At 46.9% G+C, this 7,321-nt stretch overlaps 1 long non-coding RNA gene across 1 annotated transcript; it reads right to left on the bottom strand.

Moving 5' to 3' along the window:
• Positions 1-1,686: 1,686 nt before the first annotated feature.
• Positions 1,687-6,594, bottom strand: LOC140387760 (uncharacterized). The gene is made up of 2 exons (XR_011934005.1): positions 6,473-6,594; positions 1,687-2,151 (listed from the first exon to the last, which is right to left on the bottom strand). It is a non-coding gene; the product is annotated as an uncharacterized lncRNA (long non-coding RNA).
• Positions 6,595-7,321: the final 727 nt, after the last annotated feature.

The following is a 7,321-nucleotide window of genomic DNA, read 5'->3' as shown; positions in this document are numbered from 1 at the left end:
TCTTGCGTTGCTTCTATCGTGGAGTCTGTCCACGAGCTCTCTGTGGAGGCTTGTGTCACTCGAGTCACTTCTTGTTCATGCAAGGACTGCGCTGTGGAGTCTTGAGTTGCTTCTATCGTGGAGTCTGTCCACGAGCTCGCTGTGGAGGCTTGGACCCTTCGTGGTGCGTGGACCACTCTCTGTGTGGAGTCGGGGACCCTTCGCGGTGCATGGACCACTCTCTGTGTGGCAGCAGGCCGCTCTCTGTGGGCTTGTACCGCTCTCTGTCTCTTGGTGTCAGGCCGCAGCATCATCCTGCACTCACGAGTCAGGATGTCGTATATGCTGGGCTGAAGATTCCCCAATCCGAAGAACTCATCGTCGGGGTCGTCAATGTACAACACGTCTAGTTGCAGTTCGGATTTGGTACTGGGGTAGCCAACCAAGGTGAAATGTTCGCCTGAGTCGTTGTCTTCTAGGACCATATCATCACGTTTAGTGTCGGAGCTGGCATTGGGCTTGCGATGTCCAAAGAAGAATTCAAGGTCTGAGTCACAGTCTTCAAGGACTGTATCATCTCTTTGGGCAGTGCTAACTGCTTGTTGCAGGGTGCTGTGAGGTTACTTTCAGCTACTGGTCGAATTTCAGGCATTGTGCAGTCGTTCCAGGTGAAAGAATCGGGTTTTACGGCTTTAAAATTTTTTTCCGTGTTTTGGGACATTTCCCCTTTAAGTGGCCGTGGTCCGGGGCCTCTGACGTCATGATGCTTGTGACGTAGAGCGTAGGAAGCGATTGCGCATGCGCAGATCGCTGGTCCTTTACTTGGGGCCTTTTTTGCAATTGCGCATGCGCGGCTTCTCGCGCATGCGCAAATGGTCCTTCAGGTTCTGTGCGCTCTTCGCGCAACTGCGTATGTGCAGCACCATTTCCAAGATGGCTGCAATTCAAAACTGCCGTTCGTTGCTGCAAGCCTACCTCGCGGTGAGCTTTGGCGCCTCTTTTACCTTTTCTTCTTTATGTTCCTCGCAGAATTCTTGGAATTTGTCCAGGACTGCCTGGAAGTCGCTCTTGTTTTGCCCCTTTGAGTATTTGAAGGTCTGGAAGATTTCAGCTGCTTCTGGACCCGCGATGGTAAGTAGAAGCTTTCTTTTTTCTGCATCCGCCACGCCATCTAGGTCGGACGCTACCAGGTGGATCTCGAATCTCTGCCTGAACAAAGGCCAGTGCATATTCCTTCTCTCCTGCCCAGCCATGTGGTCCTGTAGTGATATAACGCCCATTAGGATGTTAATTACCTTGGGGCGAGACTGCGGTCCCCATCGAAGTAGGACTGTATCCCAATCCCAAAAGGACTGCAAGCACTGAATGCATATCGCCGGGGCCAGGCTGGCACATACATTCCTTGAACGAGTATTAAAAATGCTGTGGCAGGCGCATTATCCATTGCAACACACTCACTGGCACTCTTCCTTCTTTCTTGCAGAATAAACTGGTTCACAGAAGGAAACAGCTTCGGAGCAGCAGCTGAGGGCTCGAACATTTGTACCTACTGGGCCCTTGGGGGAGATGATGCTGCTATTTATTGGCCAGCATTGCCAAGAAAATCCCCAAAGCAGTCCATTTGCATACACAGCAAGTCCTGGATGTTGTGCCTAAACCACAATGTGTCTTTAACCCGTATACAATGGACAAATGACCACAAGTCTCTTTCATATAACCAGTCAATATTTATTCACTATCAGACAACTGTTATTGTTAATCAATCACCCACATGCATGTTGATCTATAAGCTAATACACATTAGACCTTAACTTAACTTTCAAGTGACTGGCAAGTACCAGGCAGATATGGCCTTTATCCAAGAATAACACTTGAAGCTCGTCAGAGAGGAATTGTTTTTCTCCTCTTCCATTTTCCAATAAGCCTTACAGCCAGAATTAAGTTGTTGTTATAACGTGACCCTTGAGTCAATTCCAACTTTAAAACTAGAGACCCTTTCCGTGTAACTAATATTGATTTCTGGGAAAACAGGAAGGAAAGTAAGCAAGTCCGCTTTGCCATGTGGATCCAGATCGAAGGAAGTTCTTGTCAACGATTCCATCAGGAGGCCAATTCCTAATCTTGGCAAGAGTGACATTGAAGGCCATTCTCATAACACGTGAGTTGGCAATCCTGTTAAAGGGAGACATTGAGTGAGGAAGTCCCAGTGCAATTAAGTTTGAAAAGATACAATAAAGAAGGATTTGCATTTATATAGCACCTTATGAAGGAAATGAAGGAAAATCGCTTATTGTCACAAGTAGGCTTCAAATGAAGTTACTGTGAAAAGCCCCTAGTCACCACATTCCGGTGCCTGTTCGGGGAGGCTGTTACGGGAATGGAACCGTGCTGCTGGCCTGCCTTGGTCTGCTTTTAAAGCCAGCGATTTAGCCCTGTGCTAAACCAGCCCCTGTTTAGTAGTGGTTGGATTTCAAACAATGATGAGACAGAGTATGAGATAGGGAATCTGGTGAACTGGTGCGACGACAATAATCTCTCCCTCAATGTCAACAAAACGAAGGAGATTGTTGTCGACTTCAGGAAGCGTAGTGGAGAACATGCCCCTCTCTACATCAATGGGAACGAAGTAGAAAGGGTCGAGAGCTTCAAGTTTTTAGGTGTACAGATCACCAACAGCCTGCCCTGGTCCCCCCATGCCGACACTATAGTTAAGAAAGCCCACCAACAACTCTACTTTCTCAAAAGACTGAGGAAATTTGGCATGTCAGCTACGATCCTCACCAACTTCTACAGATGCACCACAGAAAGCATTCTTTCTGGTTGTATTACAGCTTGGTATGGAGCCTGCTCTGCCCAAGACCGCAGGAAACTACAAAAGGTTGTGAATGTAGCCCAGTCCATCACGCAAACCAGCCTCCCATCCATCGACTCTGTCTACAATTCCCGCTGCCTTGGAAAGGCAGCCAGCATAATTAAGGACCCCACGCACCCCGGACGTACTCTCTTCCACCTTCTTCCGTCAGGAAAAGATACCAAAGTTTGAGGTCATGTACCAACCAACTCAAGAACAGCTTCTTCCCTACTGCCACCAGACTTCTGAATGGACCTACCTCGTATTAAGTTGATCTTTTCTCTCCACCTTGCTATAACTGTAACATTATATTCTGCAGTCTCTCCTTCCTTCCCTATGTACGGTGCATTGTTTGTACAGCATGCAGGAAACAATACTTTTCACTGTATACTAATACATGTGACAATAATAAATCAAATCAAATCAAATTTAAAATTTCATGATCACAGGGATTACCCAAAGTGCTTTACAGCCATGAAGAACTTTTTAGAATGTTGTCACTTTAAAAGAAAATTTAAAGTACCCAATTCTTTTTTTTCCCCAATTAAGTGGCAATTTAGAGTGGGCAATCCATCTACCCTGCACATCTTTAGGTTGTGGGGGTGAGACCCACGCAAACAGGGGGAGAATCTGCAAACTCCACATGGACAGTGACCCAGGAACGGGATCGAACCCGGGTCCTCGGCACCGTGAGGCAGCAGTGCTAACCACTGCGCCGCCGTGCTGCCCCTGCCGTCACTTTTTTAATGTAGAAAATATGGCAACCAATTTTCACACAGAAACATGACGATGAAGGGGCGGCACAGTAGCACAGCAGTTTGCACTGTTGCTTCACAGCGCCAGGGTCCCAGGTTCGATTCCCGGCTTGGGTCACTGTCTGTGCGGCGTCTGCACATTTTCCCCGTGCCTGCGTGGGTTTCCTCCGGGTGCTCCGGTTTCCTCCCATAAGTCCCGAAAGACGTGCTTGTTAGGTAATTTGGGCATTCTGAATTCTCCCTCTGTGTACCCGAACAGGTGCCGGAATGTGGCGACTAGGGGCTTTTCACAGTAACTTCATTGCAGTATTAATGTAAGCCTACTTGTGACAATAAAGGTTATTATTTTTTAAAAAACAGGTAACCAGTCGTTATTTTGTTGATTGATGGATAAATATCGACCAGTGCACAAGGAATAACTGCCCTTCTTCAAAATCATGGGAACACTTACATCCACCTGAGGGGGGTGGGGGGGAGACAGGGCCTGTCCTTAACATCTCACTTGAAACTTGGCACCACCGACTGTGCAGCACTCCCTCGTTGATGCCCCAAAGCGTCAGGCTTGATTTCTTTTGAGCTCCAAGTCCTGGAGTGGGACTATGGACCCAAGACGTTCTGACTCAGAGGCAAGTATGCGGCCAATTGAGTCATGGCTAGCACAAAGCTCCAAGCTCAGAGATTTCAGCAGGGACCAGGCAGCCTCATCCAATTGCAAACGCCGAAGTGTCCTGCCATTTCCCTAAATGCTGGTAACTGAACCATGTCGAAGCACTGACCTGCATGAGTCAGCTGAGTCAGGATAGAAATTGAGATGCCAACACATGGCCTCAAAGTCTTGAGTCACAGTATCCCTTTGGAGAAATCAATTGATTTAATTGGTTAAGTTGTTACATTTGTTGCACTCAAAAAAGAGACTACATCCCATTTGTTTGGAATTAAATGCTGTACTCACAAAAGTATAGAGAGAGAGACTGCCCTTTTGAGGGGGTTAATTTAATTAATTTGATATATTAGTCTGGTTAATTTCACAGAAGGAAGAGAAAGAGAGATGGTCTTCACCAGTCCCCACAATGTCTTTTTGATTTAGTTTGACAAATTACCCTCAAAGTTTTGTTCTTTTATTCCATTGCCCGGTAAGGGGCTATCAGTAATTAATTAATTCTTCCTTTGGTCCCACCAAGCCCCAGCAATTTTACCAGGCTCCTTGAAAGTTTTATCTTTGATTGCAATGCCTCTAAGGTGCATTTTTATAGGTTATTCAAAAGAGTACACAAGTCAGCTTCAAATGAAGTTACTGTGAAAAGCCCCGAGGCCCAACTTTCTAGCACCTGTTCAGGGAGGCTGGTGCGGGAATTGAACCGTGTTGCTGGCCTGCCTTGGTCTGCTTTAAAAGCCAGCGATTTAGCCCTGTGCTAAACCAGCCCCTATTTTAGTCCCTAATTTGCCAGTTAGTTTAATGTTGTGCTCTAAGGAGTATAGTGAGACTGCTGGGACACTGTAGGTAGACGGCAAACATGTGTAATGCTGCATCCTATGATCAAAAATAAAGAATTAGCGTTTAGTTTCATTCTTCACCACATGTGCCTTTGGATACATTTAAGAAGGGTAACGAGGGCAAGACTACAGAGGGACCCATGAGATTCAGCCCTATAGTAGCCAGCTCCTTCGGAAGAATGGTAAAAAATAAATAGGATAATTTTGACAGAACCTTGCTCCTGAGGCAGCATTTGGTCACTGATAAATCACTGCTTTGTGAATTTGTTCATAACTATTTGAGTTCAGTTGGGTTGCTCAGAGCCCGGTTCAAAGAAGAGTCAACACCCATCTCAAGCTTGGTAACTTTGCTTCTTTTCTTCACACACACTTTCTTTCCCTTTTGGGGAATAATGAGGTGGTGTTGGAAGGAAAAGCAGGCTGATTGTCCACCCGTTTGAACCACGCCACGAGCGGCCCTATCGTGGCCAACAACCCTTTGAGCTGGGTTTCAGACATTAAGACCCAAGACTTCCAACCAATACCATCCACAAGCTGAGAACCTGACCAAAAAAAACCCTGGGACCCTGGAGGTGGGCTGGGCGGAGGGAGGGTTGGCAATATGAACAAAGAACAAAGAAATGTACAGCACAGGAACAGGCCCTTCGGCCCTCCAAGCCCGTGCCGACCATGCTGCCCGACTAAACTACAATCTTCTACACTTCCTGGGTCCGTATCCCTCTATTCCCATCCTATTCATGTATTTGTCAAGATGCCCCTTAAATGTCACTATCGTCCCTGCTTCCACCACCTCCTCCGGTAGCGAGTTCCAGGCACCCACTACCCTCTGTGTAAAAAACGTGCCTCCTACCTCTCCTCTAAACCTTGCCCCTCTCACCTTAAACCTATGCCCCCTAGTAATTGACCCCTCTACCCTGGGGAAAAGCCTCTGACTATCCACTCTGTCTATGCCCCTCATAATTTTGTAGACGTCAATCAGGTCGCCCCTCAACCTCTGTCGTTCCAGTGAGAACAAACCGAGTTTATTCAACCGCTCCTCATAGCTAATGCCCTCCATACCAGGCAACATTCTGGTAAATCTCTTCTGCAACCTCTCTAAAGCCTCCACATCCTTCCGGTAGTGTGGCAACCAGAATTGAACACTATACTCCAGGTGTGGCCTAACTAAGGCTCTTTTCAGCTGCAACATGACTTGCCAATTCTTATACTCAATGCCCCGGCCAATGAAGGCAAGCATGCCGTATGCCTTCTTGACTACCTTCTCCACCTGTGTTGCCCCTTTCAGTGACCTGTGGACCTGTACACCTAGATCTCTCTGACTTTCAATACACTTGAGGGTTCTACCATTCACTGTATATTCACTACCTGCATTAGACCTTCCAAAGTGCATTACCTCACATTCCTCCTGGTGGAGGAAGACATCAAGGGAGCAGCCCAGCACCAGCAGTGGGCTGGCGTTACACAAACCACCACCAAACCACTGTTCGAGGTGTTAGTGATGAACGTCTTTAACACAAGCTCAGAGCTGGCAAACAGGTGGATTGGGCAGGCAAAGTACAAGAGGTTAAAGGTCAGGATTAGAGAGGAGGGGAGTGGAAAAAGCACCAATGGGGCAAAGCAAAACATAAAGATGAGAGTGGGGACAACAGAAGATGGGTGCAGAGGAGGAATAAGCGGTGACAGAATACCGAGAGGAAATGGGGGCATTATCCGGGATCTATCTTCGTCGAGAAGCTTCGCCTGTGGAGACATTTGTAACTGAGGGGGGACCACAACTCACTTAATTTTTTCATTTTGGTTTTGGACGACACTGAGTTTCAAAGCCTAAGGCAGGCAGCTGCCCCAGCAGGAGCCACAAGGATATAATTGCTGATACGCAGAGTCTAAATTCACTCTCTCTTAAAGGATTGACGTATAGAAATTATAAACTGATGGTCGTGGCTCCGTAATTATTTGTTTGAAGAACTGGGGGGGGGGGGGGATGGCTGGGCACCAAACTCAATACACGACAGCAGGAGTGAAAAAGACATGATTGCTGCTGACGTATGCTAAAATTAACCTTGCAATGTTTAACCCAGGCACAAGATCCAAGAATGAAAATATTTGTCTTCTGTCCAACGTCCAACACTTCTGATTTTGTGCAGCCAGGGCTAAAATGTTTTTACATTTTCCTTCAGTATAAATACGCTGGGTTGGATTCTCCATTGCAGCGGCTAAGTGCCGGCTCGAACGGAGTATTTGC

Source organism: Scyliorhinus torazame, chromosome 13, assembly GCF_047496885.1.
Source record: "Scyliorhinus torazame isolate Kashiwa2021f chromosome 13, sScyTor2.1, whole genome shotgun sequence".
NCBI lineage: Eukaryota > Metazoa > Chordata > Chondrichthyes > Carcharhiniformes > Scyliorhinidae > Scyliorhinus > Scyliorhinus torazame.
The sequence above is the reverse complement of the archived record's forward strand: the minus strand, read 5'-3'. Positions and strand labels throughout refer to the sequence as shown.